The sequence below is a fragment of the Hippoglossus stenolepis genome, chromosome 1 (assembly GCF_022539355.2).
Source record: "Hippoglossus stenolepis isolate QCI-W04-F060 chromosome 1, HSTE1.2, whole genome shotgun sequence".
NCBI classification, from domain to species: domain Eukaryota; kingdom Metazoa; phylum Chordata; class Actinopteri; order Pleuronectiformes; family Pleuronectidae; genus Hippoglossus; species Hippoglossus stenolepis.
Window position 1 is genome coordinate 5,908,518 of NC_061483.1, and position 17,730 is coordinate 5,926,247.

Below are 17,730 nucleotides of genomic sequence, written 5' to 3' on the forward strand. Positions count from 1 at the left end.
ACGTCCTTTTTCTTACATGATCTACCCAGACACCAGCACTCACATGAACACAGAGATATCCAGACACTATTGTCCGAACATTATCAAAAGTTCCTGTCTGAAAACGGCTGTAGTGAATCACTCACATTAATGAATAGAGCCTGCAGGGGAACAGTGGGTGAGTGGTTACCTCCAAAAACATTACTTGGCACCAATATTGTAATGACAGACACGATTTTGGACTTTGTTCGTGTGAAGGTCTTTATCCAAATATGTTCAAATTTGTTGGAGCACTGAAGCTGATATTTGCAGTTGCTTTTTGAATTTGAACTCAACTGTGAGTTCAAATTCTGTGAGCAACAACGCTCTGAGGCAACGTGGGAAAAATCAAGCTTCTGGTTCAACAGATGCCAAAACATGAGAAATACCTGGACCACACACACACACACACACACACACACACACACACACACACACACACACACACACACACACACACACACACAGGCTGCTACCCTTAATAGGACTTTGCATTTCCATTCATTGTGGACAATCTAACCAAAGGTCCTGAAGAAGCAATTAAAACGAGTTTGTGCCCACACACCAGCGCACACACAAAGTCCATGTGCGGCGGCACCCCGGGGTCGGCTGCAGCTTTGATGTCCTCAGCATGTACAAATAATGTGCATGGGAGAAAAAGAAGGTTTTGGCTGCAGCAGAGAAACATGATACGCACCATGATGAAATGAATCGGTGTTAAGACTGAGGGTTTGAAGACGGGGGGGGGGGCACATTATGAATCGCTGTGTGGTGAAATCAGGATGTAAATGGAGTTATGTGCACAGTCAGACACACAAAGCGTGCTGCGCTGCTCTCTGCTCTCCACACAGCCATAAAGGGGAAAGAGGCTGGCTTTGGTTTCCCTTGTTTAAAGCTGGAATATGAGTCTCCTGTGAGTTTCTCCACTAAATGACAAAACACGCGACGAGGATAACTGCAGTGCGCACGGAGCAGTATTATGAGCGTGAGAAATGAGAATGCCAAGACTGGCAAATAATTTAGAGCTGTCTGTCTGGTAGAATTTGCAGCTTATGCAACCCCCCCAAATGATTCCAGTTAAAACTTTTAATTTGATGCTATTTTAGGAAAGTTAAAGACTTCACAAGCTTCTTTTTAATGCAACTTGTTTCCTCCACAGATTTAGAGGCTGTGAATCAAGAGACAGTGATTCAACGCAGTGTCCGTAGTGCCAGTTCAAAATTACAACCTTCACATTGACACAGTGGGCAAGAGCAGTTTGGTTTTTTGTTTGCTTTTGATGTTTTTCAATGTCTTATCTTCTCACTGCATCTTAATTACGGTGTAATCTGGAGATAAACAGTTTTTCGTTTGATCACGACTCAGTGATTTTTTTTGTGCGAAGGAACTGATGAAGCTTTTCAGATGAGAGTTGAAACGTGTTCAAGAAGCTCAAATAGAAATAAATATCACGACCTGCATGTTTGAATCTTCACAGACTAACACTGACCCAGTTATGTTCATTTGTCCAAGGTCACAAATTATGTCACTAGTGGTGATTACATTCATTTTTAGAAAATGTCTTTAGAATACAAGATAATTTGGTTAATTTAAATAACAAGATTGGTTTTTTTGCCTCATAAATCAAGCCCTTTTCTTGCGCAGATATTTTACTACAGCGGGGTGAAAATATAGTTCATGGCATTAACGTCCAATGCACTTAGAATGGCACTTATAAGAGCGAGTGCCTCTTCCCGCTGCACCAAATTGCACAGACTTACACTTACACACTTACAGACATCGGTTCCCTAAATATGTCAGATTCTTCTCATCAAGATCCATAAAATGATTCCCTGGGAATTCGGGGAAAATGTCAAAAAAGCATTCCGTCGCTTGCACTGTTAAAGAAAGTGAAAAGAAATTCCTGTATTTAATGGGTTCTTTCCTTACCCATAGCACATCGTTCCATTAAGTTTCATGGAAATCTATCCAGTTGCATAATCTTGCCCCCCAATCAACCAACAAACAAATATACAGTGGATGTGATAAATGCCCTTAAAGACCCTTAAAAACTCCTTAAAGAAACACCTGAAACATTAGCGTTACTGCAGTTTTACACAACCGTTACTGATCATGGATTTTAGTGTCACACTGTGGCTCAGGTGCTGCGGTGCTGTCAGGGCAGGAGGCAGATGAGATGACTGAAACCACATTTTCACAACAGCGTGACACCAACGATCATTGAGGAATCCGAGCCTCGAAGATAAATAACAAGTGCTCCGGTGGGAAATAAACACGTTACGCCCAACTGAGCCGACGCACGATGGAAGTTAAGATTTATGCTCAATGAAACATAATAAGATGCATCAAGACGTGACACAACAGACCGAAACTGGAAGATGGAGTAAATAGTAGATTAAATAAAGAATGAATTATGTGGAAAAACGTGTAGTGGAAATGGTGAAACAATATAATCAAGGATATTGTAACAGAGCATCACATCAATTGTTTGTCTTTTGGTATCTTTAAAAACCAATGAGGTTATTTAACAGAGGGTTTAAGAGACAATCTTTTTGTACATTATTATTATTATTATTTAGACATTAAATAACCTTAAGCGTGACAACAGAACAGAAAACTGAATTTGTTCATGGTCGCTCTGCACTCGGGAATGAAATTCATGACCTCAGCCGTGTCTAAATTTACCAAAGTGAAAATGTGGTATAATGACAGTCAGGCTGAAATCTATTTGGTTTCTCAGAGGGAGCAGAGCTGAGGTCTGTTGGCATGGTAATAGAAGGGCTGCATGAGGAGCACATGCATTTAGACTATTTGTGAAACACATGTATACATTTAACATAATTTGATCAGACTCGAATTGCATTGGGTTTGTTTGAAAGGAGTTTGATTGATTGATTGATTGATTGATTGATTGATTGATTGATTGATTGATTGCCAATAGGTAAAGTGTATTTAACTTTATGAATGAAGATTAACAAATCACAATTCCATCCCCTGCATTCCAGATAAAATGTGAAACACAAGTGCATTAACAGAAGACAAGAATGCAAAAGCCACAGCGTTAATGTAAAATTGGCAATAAAAACGTCAAAGCCTCAACAGAACTACAGAAGCCACACAACAGAAAACCATTCAGCATAATAAGTAGGTTGTTATTAACCTGAATACCTCATTTCAGGTTGATATGTGAAAGTACTAAGGTTTCACGATTCATTACTGTACCCACGTGTCATTTTGTTTGCTCAACTGATCCAAAAGGAATCCAGAAAATCTTCAGATGAAGTTTCCTCTGCTGTCAATCATAAAGGTCTGCACCAGATTTCCTGACAGCTCATCCATCATTTGTCAGACTTTTTTGTTTTTTGGCCCAGACGAGCTGACGTTTCTGTCCCGAGAGTCAAACACTGTCCGGGTCAGGTCGCAGTAACAAAGATCAGAAGGGTAAAAGCCGCAGTACAGAGCCGTGATGCTGCCAAACACAACCTGACATTGTTCCAAATGAACAACATTACACATTGTAAATCAAACGTGAATTAAAAAGAAAAAATCTATCCAATGAATAATCCACAAAGCCAGAGACTGAAATAAGAGCGAGTCACACTTCGCTCGCCAGCATAGTGTTTTAATGCCTTCACATATTGTGATTCAGAATTAATTACTGCTGTTAACTGAGAGATTTGATTCATGCATTTATACAAGAGGATTTTACATGAGGGGACACAAAGCAATTAAGTAAGCGTGAAAAGCCTGCGTTGTTCGTAGGCATGCGTTTCTAATGTAATAGCGCAGCACGGCACATTTAGAGCCGTGCTGCGCTATTACATTGGAGTTTGGATGTGGGCGGCAGAAGAAGAAATGTCTCTACGCCTACCTGCATTGTTGAGGGAATAATTTAGAAGAACGTTCTGAACATCAAAGCAAAAACACTGTTAAAAGTTTACTGTCTTTGATCTGGTTAGTGTCACCACCTAAAGTAGAAATTACACCACGACACCTAAAACATTGTGTCAGCGCAGCAAAGGTCATGGAGGATTTAAAGAATAAGCCTGAGGATATGCTTTAAGTTTCTTAAACAAAAATATTTCCTCTTGAAAGTGGAAATAATAGTTGTAGTAATAGTAAATCAGAATTCCTTAAAGTAACTCTTTTCAATATGATGATTATGTGCAACGTAAATAAAGCCACTCGTGGTCACTTCCTGTGCCTTAACGTGCTCCTCGGAAAAGACCATTTCTCCAGTTGTGAGGTCGTTGTTCGGACTTGAGTGCGTTCATGTTCTTTGAAATGTGGAAAGAAACACGGACGCTGTGAACTATATATGTTGTATTTGTGTGTTTAAAAAACACTGGGACACCTCTTTCAAATATTTGTATATTGGTGTGAAAGGTAAGTAATTTATAACAAATGCACGTTAATAAGTAAAATCTCTGTATTGGCTAAAAAGTGGTGTTAGGTGCTTTTGAGAGAAAGAGAAACAGTTTGCAAAAGGGACAAAAGTGTAACATTGACCAGTTGACACCAACTTTTTCCCAATTATACCGACACTGTGAACTGACACAAAGAGTTTTCAGCAGGTCTGTGGAGCCTTTTAGCATCTTTCAGCTTGTTGCTTTATTGTGAAAAGGATTGCACATTGGAATTTTTAACAGTGAATGAATTATCATACAATTTAAAATAAGTTGGCTTTCGTGGAGGTGGTTGTTGCTTCTGGTGTTTTCTTGGAAGTTATTGACGGCAAACAAAAACATGTTGAGGAGCGTCTGGTGGGTGGTGGGTGGTGGGATCAGCCAATCACGAGCCTGGATGCATCTTTTCCTATTTGTTTTGGTGCAGATTCATTCAGCCTAAAGGTAAATTACCTATCATCAGGGAAGGTGAACCGAGGAAATTGAACTTTAATTATTTATCCAATTTTTCTAGCACAGGCTGCCTCCTCAGACGAAAAAAAAAACTAATTAGGTTCAGTTGTTATCAGCGAGTTTGTGTCTCCTCCAGTTCACAAATGAGACGACACGAGAAATAATTCATAGGTATTTAATAAAGTATTTAATAATAATACATGAGTATAATGTTCTGTCTATTTAAAGGCCTGTCAACGTGTGATTTCTGTACAACACTAACCAGAACATAGTTTGTGTTGAAATATTAAGAACAAAGAGTCTTGAAATATTGATACAATGTTGTTGCTACATGCGGAGCTGTCCTCTGCTCTTCAGGGGCAAAGCAGCATCGTGAGATAATTGAAGCATTGTGAGATATTACAGAAGTCCAGGAGGCAGAGGAATAATATACACACACGACTTTACTTGCAAAATAAATTAGAAATTTTGCCACAAAGATAAGTTGAGAATTGAGCTAATTAGCGGTAATTCTTATTTGAACGAGGTCTGGTTAACCAATGAGGCGTCACATTTTCATCCCGAGATACAGTATCTGTGTTGTGGATCTGTTATTCTGCTCAGGGTCGACTTTTACATCTAGGGCGCTTTGCCTGTTTCCTTCATTCTGTAAATAAAAACATCATCTTACAAGTTGTGAAGATGTCACACGTGTTCTAGCAAACAACATGCAGGTTAATGGTTAACGTTCTCATGTGTGTCTGTGTAAATACCGGTGGCAGGCTGGTGATTTAACAAATCCAAGCTGTTAACGAGACAAAACTGCGGATGACTGGCTTCCATTATTTACAGCTTGTGGCTTTCTCATTAGTCCAGTTCATGGGACATAATTACTCAGGGCCGATGATCACTCAAAGGCAAACAACCAGTGTCTCTGACTTAACGATGTTATAATTTTTTCCACTGTACAAATTGACGAGGAAATGACATCCAGATGCGGCATTAGTCAGCCGGTGAAAAACACGGCCACCGTGTCGCAGGGAATCTTTCAAACCTGGCACAGTACGGCAATTTACGGCAGGAAAATACCTGCATCCATTCATCTTCATCAATATCTCCATCAATTCATCAAATCTTTCTGCCATATGGGGGCGTCGATAGCTTCATGACCAATTCTGATCCCTGTCCCACACCTCTGAACAGCCAGCGCGAAAAACCTCCGCACCTGCAAACATGATGTATGCATATGTGTCATATCTGCGATTTTCATTCTGCTGTTAATCCGTCCCCGTGAGAAGGTTATTACCCTGCTTGCCAGTCAAACGCTGCCCAAGAACAGACAAATAGGCTGTCTGTGTGGACGTGTATTTATGGATTCGAAGGGAAGGAAAATCCCCCCCGGTAGGAGAGAAGCAGTGGGGGGGGTGGCAGTAAATTCATCCAGCCATTTTACAGACACAGGCTCACATCTCATGCATGCAGAAGCTCACTGTGCCTAATGTGCAAGCCACCCCCACTGTGATAACATCCAGACAGGTACCTGACATGCTCATACATATGGTGCACGTCTCCCACTCCCTGATTACAGTGTACTGCTCCAAAGATTCTGGTCACATCAGTCTACTTTTAAATTCTTCTTTTCATGGAATGATCCGGCACAGCTGGTGTTGTTTTGAAGAGGTTCTGCACAACACATACAAGTACAAGTACAAACACACGCAGCTATGTGCAGCTGTCCTTATTAGGACTTTACATTGACTTCCATTTATTGCGCATAACCTAAAAAAACCTTTTCCCGAACCTTAACCAGGACCACTTCAAATCTGACCTCTAACCTTAAAGCACAATTCCTGCTTCTGTGTCGAACCTACGTCGTAGGTACGCACGGGGACGAGCAATTACAGTTGTGCGTAGGTGAGAGTGAGTCGTGCCGCAATTGAATCGCACAAAACACTATTGGCGGTAGAGTTTCTATGCCGGTGTTGAGTGTCTTCCGGTTTCAAGCAAACAAAACAAGCAAACAAATCTGCTGTTTCATTTTTTTCTTCCTTGGTCCACCTCCACGAAGAGACATCTGTCCTCTCTCAGTCGCAGCATTAGCAGAGAATCCCATCAAAACACACACACACACACACACACACACACACACACAGAAGCACACTGCAGAGGTCCCAGTGTGTGTAATGTAATCAGAGTGTTCAGACAGGTGGCCATGTGTAGGCAGACCTGCTTGATCCAGAAGGCAGAGAGATAAGCAGCGATAAAGTCCCTGGAGCAGACATGAAACAGCTCGGATCGAGCCACATCAGCTGCTGCACAAGTGCGTCTGTGTCTGAGGGCGAACTTGCGTTGGCATGTGTGCGAACTCCATCTTCCCTCAAGGACCTTGGTCCATCGTGTCCTCCTGAGGCTGCCGATAGTGTTTAACAGTCGTACGATACAAAATACCACAGTCCTAAGGGCAGCCAGACATGGACTTATAATTGCCCCGGACTGTGTCTGTCAACGTTAAAATCACATCCTGTGTCATGTGTGTGTTTCTTTGGTGCAGGATATGGTTACCGTGTGCAACATCTGTTATGAAACTGACAAAGCTGAAATGGGATTATCACCACAGGAAGAACTGCAATTCAGAGGCGGGGATACAAATATGACGCAAAGCACTTTTTAATGAATCCCTTTGTGGTGATGTTTTGTAGCAGTGCTAAAGTAAACGTCCAAAACTGACCAGGCTAAAAAAAACAACCTGTCAGATAAACAATACCTGCGCTCACGGAAACTGTAATCTTTTTAAGGCTATCCGTAATTTGGTAATCCGTTGATGCTCCTGTCATTGTGTTTCTATGGTGATGTTACACAACTGGCCTTGCTGACGTCGAATCTTCATAGAGGAGAGAAAAGAGGAAACAGAATCATAAAACAGCTCCTTTAGAAGAGATAGGATCCAAACCTCAGGGCAGGTAGCCACTGAAAAATCATGTTCATGTAAAGTGTGATAAATGCTGCTTAGAAGGACAGAAACCGTTTTTGAGGAAATTGTGTTTAATGTCTACTTTCATTTTTTAGTTTGCTCCATGTCCCATCTGCTAAAATTGAGAAGGCAGCTGCGTTTATGTACTATACTGCAACCAGCCACCAGGGGGCAATCGAGATGATTTGGCTTCACTTTTGGGAGTCGTCCATATTTAAATACAGTCTAAGATTAAAAAGCAAGCCATGAAATGTATTGGATTCTACATGTGGACCTTTGATGGACAAACCCATATCTTTCTCTAAGATTACTTACAATTTTAATATATATCCTGTTAAAGTGTGTTTACATCCAACCCCTTTGATCCTATATTTAACACGAGTTGCATGTTTGATGAGGGGATGAAGTCGTTAATGGGCCTGAGATGCTAACTGCTGTAATCTCTCAACAATATTCTCAGCCTCGACTAACAAGGACGGATTGCACAAGACAAGGAACATGTTTAGTGTCTGATATTTAATGTGAACATCAACTGAAGCTCTCTCTTGTGTATTGTTTATGGGTTGTATGTGCTACAGAACCTTTTATGATTATAATATAATTTATATTTTGTGTTCATCCTACCTAGTTTATCTGCAGAGAAGATTCTATAGTCAAATGTGTTTTCATTTTTACATTTTGTTTATTATTTGATAGAAGTCTCTCCTGGTTGAAATGCATTGCACTGGCAGCGCATGGTTTTCTAATTGTATAATAGCATGAATAAGGAGGTGTATGTTTCTAATGTTAATTCTAACCATGAGTACTTAATGAAATGCAGTTGAGTATGATGTAATAATGATGATGATTCCTCTGATTACAGGGTCTGGTTACATATGCTCATATTTTTCACTCATTCTTAATTGCCTGAAGACATTTAACTCTGAAATACAAATTCGTTTCCGCGGAATGATCAGTTAAGTGTAAAATGACTAAGATCATTAATGAGTCAATGTCAATAGTTACTGTCCTTTTCCCCCCATTATAAAATATATTATCCATTATAGGGATAGTCTGGGTTTCTATTAAATATATGTCTTTCCTTTTCTCACTATGAAACGGTTATCCACATAAAAATCAAATATAAACGATTCATCATAAAACAAGATTGATTTCTTTAAAGGTGTTTGTTAATGACCGAGTTGATTTACTTTCCTGCTTCAACTACAAAACACGATGACGGAAAAGAAAACATCAAACTGGCTTTCATATCTACCTCCTATTGTGTGAACATGCACACTTGCTGTTGTTGCTTTGATAGTAATTAAGAGCTGCTGTACTTGCTGCTGTTATCTCGCACACTGTGAAGAAGTGGACGTAGTGGGGTTTTCTTTTTTTCTGTCTTTCTTTCAAGTGTGCACAGAACGCCCCCATAGCGAATCGTCAACACGGCTGTCAGCTGAGCAGTTGTTAGGTGCTGAGACGGGAATGTTTCCTTAAGAACGCGTGAGCTCTGAGAACGTGGGCGGCTGGCTTTGAATAAAATGAAACCATCCATCCAACAGATTCTTAGCTGTCGGTGTTATTGCCCCATGGTGAGCTCTGATTTATGTCAATATGTCACGAGGAGAAATTAAATAAAAGCTGCAGAGAGCCGGCACCTGGTTTCCAAAAGTTTTGTTTACACTGTCAGAGGTTTGAAAGCAGTAATGAAAAGTGAAGCCTTGTTCCTGAAAGCAGGCAAAGCACCACAGGCCAATAAATAGACTAAATAAATAAATAAATACGCATGTTTCAAGGTGTGTGGTGATAAATTAACAACAACAACAAGGTTTCATGATTATATGTTTTATTTTGTCTATTTATTGGCCTGTGGTGCTTTGCCTGCTTTCATGAACAAGGCTTCACTTTTCATTACTGCTTTCAAACCTCTAGAACATATAATCATGAAACTTTGTTGTTGTTGTTAATTTATCTGTTATGTGATTATCACCACACACCTTGAAACATGCGTATTTACAGGTTGACCCTGAACCAGACAGGTGGCATAACAGTGAACAGCTTTAAGCAGGTATCTATTTCTCCACTCAGAGAATCTTTACATGGCCGTGCGCCCAAATTAAGTTAAGCTCTTGTGTTTGAATGTCGGCATAAAGCCTTATAGAAGACAAGAAAATGCATGTAAAATGGATGTGTGTGTCTCCTCGTTTTTAAAGGTCTTAAACTGTGACTGGGGGTGCGGGGTCGATAATGAATTCCGTGCACTAGTAGACTACTGATTAGATATTGGTGGTCACGTGAGACCATGTGACGTTTCAGCCTTCCTCGTTAGTATAGTGGACAGTATCTCCGCCTGTCACGCGGAAGACCGGGGTTCGATTCCCCGACGGGGAGAAAATCAATTTTAACATCCATATAAATCGCAGCAAAGTGATTAATTTATAAAAAAATAATCGGTCTCCATAGTATAGTGGTGGTATCATGTTTGCCTAACATACGAAACGTCTCCTATTTGAGACAAGGTGGAAACAGTTTACCTCTATTTGGCTCTAATAAAAACATATACAGACATAAAAAACAAATTGCACCTCGTAATAAACATAGTTTCGCTCATGAATCATTAAAACAAACCCTTCATCCCTTGTTGTATACGTCTACTGCGAGTGATCAGTTCAAACTAATGTTGACTCATGAACCAAACATACAATAGCTGCTCTTAGTGAATAACACATGAAGTAATTATCAGGTAAGTAATTCAAGGTCTTCGATTGTAAAAACAATTTAGTGAAATCATGCTCAGCATTTAATTGTTCAAGTGTTGTGTTGTTGTTGAATGGGGTGTGTATGAGAAGCAGAAAGGTGTTACCTGTGTCCCCCTTCTTTTGTTTGGTTTGCTCTGATTACACAATTAAATTTGTTCCGTGATTCTCATGTTGTTATTTATTTATTCTGTTTGAAATGTTATCGACTGTTTTACCTGCCTGTAGTAATAACAATTCACAGTAACCCTGCAAGTGACTGGGCTTGTATGTGTGCATGCATGAGACTTCTTTGTTATAAGTAAAGTACAAATACTTTAAACATTCACACACTTCTCCATTATGTTACAAACTGTTTCTTCTAATCGATGATGTGTTCAGTTACACGCGGCATCTATTGCACTTCTGTCCGTCCTGAGGAAAATAGGCCTCCCTACTAAAGACTTTATATTTATACTATAGTAGAATTTAGACGATAGTAGCAAATATCCATAATGTTGTTTCGACAACATATTTCTTTCTTCTTTCCATTCCCCATTTCACGACCCAGAGGAATAAACTCTCTCCTCATTTAAAATCTCTCTCCTTTCTCCCACAGAGGCTGCATGCCCAGAAACCACATCTAAATATTTCATATACATCTTTAGAGACTTTGGAATTTCAGTCCCTTCTGAGCTCGTGCACAGGGACGTCATGCCGCTCTGCTCTTTAACCACAGACTCACTGGATGGCTCATTTAGCCCCCTGTGGCCGACTTCAAAACTGCCAGCTTGCACTCCAGTGACTCCAGTATCACCATTAGGCGAAGAGCCTCTGCTGTGTTAACTCTAACCACAGGAATCAAAACAACTGTCATGGCTCTGCAGAACAAGCTGCTGCCCTCTGCTAATAGCAGCTCCCTGCTACGACAAAGGCAGAGGCTCTCAATGAAAGTGTCATGACCACAGGGGCGCTTTTTCATTTACAGTACACAACAAGACGTGCTGTAATATCGTTTGTTTCAAGTATCAGACATTGTGTGCAGCCCTGTTAGCTGCTTTTTTGAAGGGCTAATGACTAAAAGCTGCAGAACACAATGTAATTAGACAATAATATGCAAACAATTCAAGGTTAAGACAGAAATAAAGCAGCTCAGACTCATAAAACCCAACATAAAGTGAATACTCTCAGTGAATAATTCATGAAGGAATTATCATGTTATTAATTCAAGGTCTATGTTTTTTTTTAAAATACCTTTTAAAACATTATACAGTTAGTTTTTTAGCTCTACGTTTGATTATGAAAACACAAGAAAATAGGTTTAGAAAGTAACTTATACCAAAACATGAAAAGAGAAGAGGAGAAATATACTACTATGTATAATGTTTTTATCCAACACGCTTCCGTGAGAAATCGTCCCAGAGAGCGACCGAGCCCTCTGTCAACAACGCTCCTCAAACTTTCCCATTACGTATTTTCCTCCACCGAAAGGAAGCAAACACAAGTATCGGTCAACATATTCCTCCCGACTTCCGACAGCTTTGTCTCCATGGCAACTAATCCGCAGGCTGTGTCGGTGAAGAAGAACCTTGTGAACTTCTCAATGAGAACAAGTCGCTGTGGACTAAAGTGTGACAGACTGTGAATGTTAATTATAACACAGAACTACAAGTAGATAGGGACGCAACATGTGAGAGCAAAATGAGGCTTTTACTACTTTACGTCTGTGTGTGCTGAAATATTTTTTAAAAGACAACAACGTCCGACTTCCTCCGTCTCACACCAGCACCACACATCTATGAGCACTGATATATTAGTCCAGGGGCCTCTGGGCACAGGGACATTAAAGCCCCCTGTATCTCTGAGGGGTCATTGTGAATTTCTTTGTTTTTGTTCTGCCTCTCTTTCCCGGGCATTGTGCATCTCTTTGTAGTCGTCTTTGTGTCTCTTTGTTGTGGCTGCTCGCCCTTTTTGTGGTGGTTAGAGTCTCTTTATGTCCATTTTGCGAGTTCTTTGTGGTCATTTTGCGTCTCTTAGTGGTTATTTTGAACACGTCGGCGGCCACTTTACACCTCTTTTGTATCCGTCATCTTTGAGCAGTAACAGCCAACAGTCACTTCAAACAGATGCTGTGGCCCAGAGGCCTGCTCAATGCTCGAGCCCCCGGGCCAGTGCTGCCAATTCAGAAACCCATCCATGTCTATACGATGATAAACACAGTGTGTGTGTGTGTGTGTGTGTGTGTGTGTGTGTGTGTGTGTGTGTGTGTGTGTGTGTGTGTGTGTGTGTGTGTGTGTGTGTGTGTGTGTGTGAGAGAGAGAGCGAATCTGACAAAGGGCACAGTAATCGAGACAAACAAAAGCCTCTACACGAGGGTTAGTTACTGTGCTGGGGAAATTATTGTTAACTGGGGCTAATGACGTGTGACATTAGCCACTGTGAGCTGTTTGGGAATTTAATTAGATGAATCATCCCAAAATGGCACGAACACAAGATATCCCATTAGTCAGTGTTCTCGAAATGACACCGCTTTTAAGAGAAAATATGGCAAATCAAGAAAATCCATTAGTGAGTAAGAGGCAGAAAAAGGGCAACATCGCTCCCAGCAGTTGTGATAAAAATAAAAGGCTAAAGAGGCTTTAAATTCAATACCGTTGGGGGGGTTCACATTCAGTTTTTTCCCACTGATACGGGAAAATATAATTCTATATTTGTATTATTCTAGAGGGTCAGCTTAACCAAGCACTTTGGAAAAATTCAACCCACTTGACTTCATCTCATGGTCCTGTTGTGTTCTCAAGCTGCTGTTGTGGAGTCTTAAAGAGCAAGAGCAGGAACAATATGCAACCAATACGTCCCCCGTGAAGACTCCATTTGTAAAGACTCCAGATGTGAAGACTCCAGGTGGGAAGATTCCAGATGTGAAGTCTCCAGATGTGAAGACTCCATTTGTAAAGACTCCAGATGTGAAGACTCCAGGTGTGAAGATTCCAGATGTGAAGTCTCCAGATGTGAAGACTCCATTTGTAAAGACTCCAGATGTGAAGTCTCCAGATGTGAAGACTCCAGAAGTGAAGACTCCATTTGTAAAGACTTCAGTTGTGAAGTCCAAACTTATTCTTATAGGACTAAATGATGTGGTCTTTACCGGGTCTTGTCTTTACCTGCGCACCAGTCTTATCCTGATTGGTTGTATGACGTCACATAAGACACGTTGAGCAACAGTTTCCGTAGTGTAGTGGTTATCACGTTCGCCTAACACGCGAAAGGTCCCCGGTTCGAGACCGGGCGGAAACATTGTTTTTTTTCTCCTGGAGCCAAAGAGAGTAACAGTGAAACTGGACCCGGGACAACAGCGGAGCGGCCGGAACGTTTTACTGCTGCGTGTCGCGGTTGTGAAAGTGTCAAACCGGAAGACGCCGTTCATCTCTTCACAGAGTTTCCACTTGATAATGTCCATAAATAACAACTTGATGACTGCTCACACATGGGAACGATTTGTACATGTTGTGCCTCGTCCTGTGGTGTTTAATCAGCGTGTGTGTGAGGGAGAGAGAGAGAGAGAGAGAGAGACAAACAGACAGACATAGAGAGAGAGAGACGTTGGGTCCCGTTGTCTATGACACGGAGGTCTGTGCAGCCCTGTCCACGTCTCCTCGTGCAACAGCCGGTCAACTGACCCTGTCCAGTTCTGTTCATGTTTCTAATGTCGACAACAGTTTCCGTAGTGTAGTGGTTATCACGTTCGCCTAACACGCGAAAGGTCCCCGGTTCGAGACCGGGCGGAAACAGATTTTTCTCCTGGAGCCATAGAGAGTAACAGGGTAACAGTAACTGGACCCGGAACAACAGAGGAGAATCCGGGACGTTTTGCTGCTGCGGGTCGGTGAGAGAACCTGACTGATGACGTCTCAGAGGAAGAAGTAGAAGTTTATGGAGGACGAAACATGACTTAAGTATAAATAAATAAATGTGGAAATAAACTTAACACATTGATTTATTTATTTATTTCTGTGTCCATATGTAAATGAGGTATGAGGTCCCAACCTCAGTCTCGAGCAGGATTGGACATACACAGGCCCCGGGGCTACGCCCCCCCACCACCACTCACTCCCTCAGAGACACACGCAGATCAGAGCTCGTCACCGTGAAGCAGCCGCTCAGTGACTTTGTAGAACAGTGGAAACAGTGAAAACACCGAGTTTCTCTGGTCACAGCTGCTCAGTGATCAGCTGCTTCATGATCAGAGCAGAAGCTGCAGGTGGTTTGTACCGAGCTGCAGTTTCTGTTTCCTCCTCCTCTCTGATCTAACTCTAACTAATAAACACTCATCACTAGTTATCAGGAACTGATCAGTACATGAAGTCACTTAGTGTTCCTTTGATTCGCTCCAGAGTTTATGAGGCTGCATTTAAACATCATGAAAATGACTGGTCAACATGTTGTGCTCAGTACAACACGTGACGCTCACAGTCAGGACTACTGACACCTAAATCATCCCAATAAAACATAACCTCAACTAACCCTCTGAACTTGAACCAGTTCATTTTAAGTGTGAACTGGCTCAACACTGCAAACAGCTACTGGACACCAGTCAAATGTGGAAATATACTAAAGACATTTCTGTATTTATTTCCTTATGTATTTATTAATACTTGAGTCATGTATCGTCCTCCATTACTCTATAGGATTCTCCTCTGTTGTTCCGGGTCCAGTTACTCTGTTACCCTGTTACTCTCTATGGCTCCAGGAGAAAAATCTGTTTCCGCCCGGTCTCGAACCGGGGACCTTTCGCGTGTTAGGCGAACGTGATAACCACTACACTACGGAAACTGTTGTCGACATTAGAAACATGAACAGAACTGGACAGGGTCAGTTGACCGGCTGTTGCACGAGGAGACGTGGACAGGGCTGCACAGACCTCCGTGTCATAGACAACGGGACCCAACGTCTCTCTCTCACTCTCTCTCTCTCTCTCTCTCTCTCTCTCTCTCTCTCTCTCTCTCTCTCTCTCTCCTCTCTCTCTCTCTCTCTCTCTCCCCTCTCTGTCTCCCCCTCTCTCTCTGTCTGTCTCAGGGCCACACAGACCCTCCATGTCCGTGTGAGAGTTATGTACTCTATAAGGTGATGGTACAGTTTCCGTAGTGTAGTGGTTATCACGTTCGCCTCACACGCGAAAGGTCCCCGGTTCGAGACCGGGCGGAAACACGTTTTTATTTTATATCGTTGAATTTATATTCAGTTATTAAAGTATCCTACTACACGTTTCCGGTTTCTTCATTTGCATGTGTCGTGATTTTTTGACTTCACGACCTTATTTGTCATGTGCACCACAATTCCATACAGCAGTCGCTGGCAATTAAAGTCTTGGGTCACAGGCTCCCTTCTAGCCATGCTGAGAAATAATTGAAAAAAAAAGAATGATGAAAATGAAATATACTAAAATAAGATATATTAGATATATTATTTCGCTGCATTATATTGCAGCGAAAGTGTCTTCAAATTGATGACACTCGTCCCCATGTTTTGTGGAAATCTGTCAGGTAGTTTTTGCATAAATGTGGGTACAAACACTATGTCCTTCACGGTAACCTTGGTGCAGCGTGGTGGCAGCAGCATCATGGTTTGAGGTTGAGAGCCAAGACCTGTATCTACATTAATATCTGTGGTTTGACCTGAGGAGGGCAGTGTTCAGTAGTTGCCCACACATCTCCTGAACAGAAAGGACTCTAATAAAATCACAATATGCTTTAACGGTTTAAGGCTACACTTGTGCAACCAGGTTATGGTACATGTTTAATTTTGTCCTAAGCATTTTCAGTTTGTCTTATTCCTTATACGTCCCATTTACGTTCTTAAATGAGTTATCATGGTTTATTTACCCCACTGTGCCATTGTAACCGTGGTGTGACGGCTTTTTATTTCCACTGGTCTGAGGGATCTGCGAGATTCAGAGAGAACCATCAGACACATAAGTTCAAAAATACAGAGCGTCTGGCTTCGTTAGGGAAAACAAAACTCGTCTGAAGCTGCTGTTTCATCCTTGTGCCAGCCATCCCAGCAAACTGAGCAGAGCAGACGAAAAGGGCCTGCAGTGTCAGGTCAAAAAGTCACAGTGGCTTTGATGTGGGAGAAAGTTTTGACAAACTGAACAACAAACTGTTTTATTTCTCAAGTTTTGGGGGCTGCATAATAGCTACGAAGTAACTAGTGGAAAAGGTTGGAAAATCCCTGTAGCCTGGAGACTGCACAATAACAGACAGAGGCAAAACTATTATGAGAAACAACTAACTGGACTTTTTTAACTTAGAAACAATTGTGTTAAAGAATCTCAAGACAGAATCACGGCTCATCCTGTGAGGGTCTGGGTCAGAGGAGGGATTCACCTGTCTGTGCCCGGGGGAGGGGTTCTGAAGGGGAGGTGATACAAGGTCTGGGTGTATCCAGGCAAATCTCTTGGTTTGAGACAGTGAGTCTGGTCCAGTTTATTGTGCATTTGAGATCATTCATTTTCTATCCTTTGTATTACATTCATGTTGTACACAATAATTACAGTTATGTTTTTTGTTGTTTACTGGTTCCCCGTGGCCCCTAACGTTTGGTGGCGATTACACCTGAGGGAAATGTACGTGTTCCTGATGAAGACGTCGGATGCTTAGTGGATGCATAAATGATGTAAGCAGCTTCATGCTCTTTTTATCTATTTTATAGTTTTTTCTAGTAATAGTAGATATATTGATATATGTTGTTTATTGTACCGATAAATCATCCATTCATTCCTTCATTCCTATACATCCTCCGATCAAATCAGTGTTCTCAATCACTGTATCTGGATATAAAAGGCTGGATGGCTCAAAGATTCTTCCAACAAAAATCTGACAAGACCGAGCAGAGACAACAGTCAGATTCTAGCGAGCGAGTCACGAAGATTCATCTTAGCAGTTTCTTCCAGGGCAAGATGAAATTATCCCTCTCAGTCTGTTCATGCTGAGACAATCACATCAGAACAAAAGACGGCAGATCTTTAATGACGGCAAACATTTATGTTGGAATAAGAAGCTGCAGCTTTCCATCCAAAATGTGCACGAGAACTAGTCATAATACAAAAACAGAGTCGCTTCAGCACTCGAATGTCTAAGTGGTTGAGTAGTCGAGCCAAAAAACAAAAGCGGGCTTGAATGAGTCT

General features: G+C 41.4%; 1 protein-coding gene and 5 non-coding genes across 7 annotated transcripts in view; 4 read left to right on the forward strand and 2 right to left on the reverse strand.

The window, feature by feature from the left end:
* tspan4a (tetraspanin 4a) overlaps positions 1–17,730 on the reverse strand; it is a 124,071-nt gene that overhangs the window by 100,263 nt on the left and 6,078 nt on the right. The gene's annotated exons all lie outside the window — the stretch shown is intronic.
* trnad-guc lies at positions 10,129–10,200 on the forward strand. The gene has a single exon. It is a non-coding gene; the product is annotated as a tRNA-Asp (tRNA).
* Positions 13,769–13,841, forward strand: trnav-aac. Its single transcript has one exon. It is a non-coding gene; the product is annotated as a tRNA-Val (tRNA).
* On the forward strand, positions 14,263–14,335 carry trnav-aac. Its single transcript has one exon. It is a non-coding gene; the product is annotated as a tRNA-Val (tRNA).
* On the reverse strand, positions 15,305–15,377 carry trnav-aac. Its single transcript has one exon. It is a non-coding gene; the product is annotated as a tRNA-Val (tRNA).
* On the forward strand, positions 15,680–15,752 carry trnav-cac. Its single transcript has one exon. It is a non-coding gene; the product is annotated as a tRNA-Val (tRNA).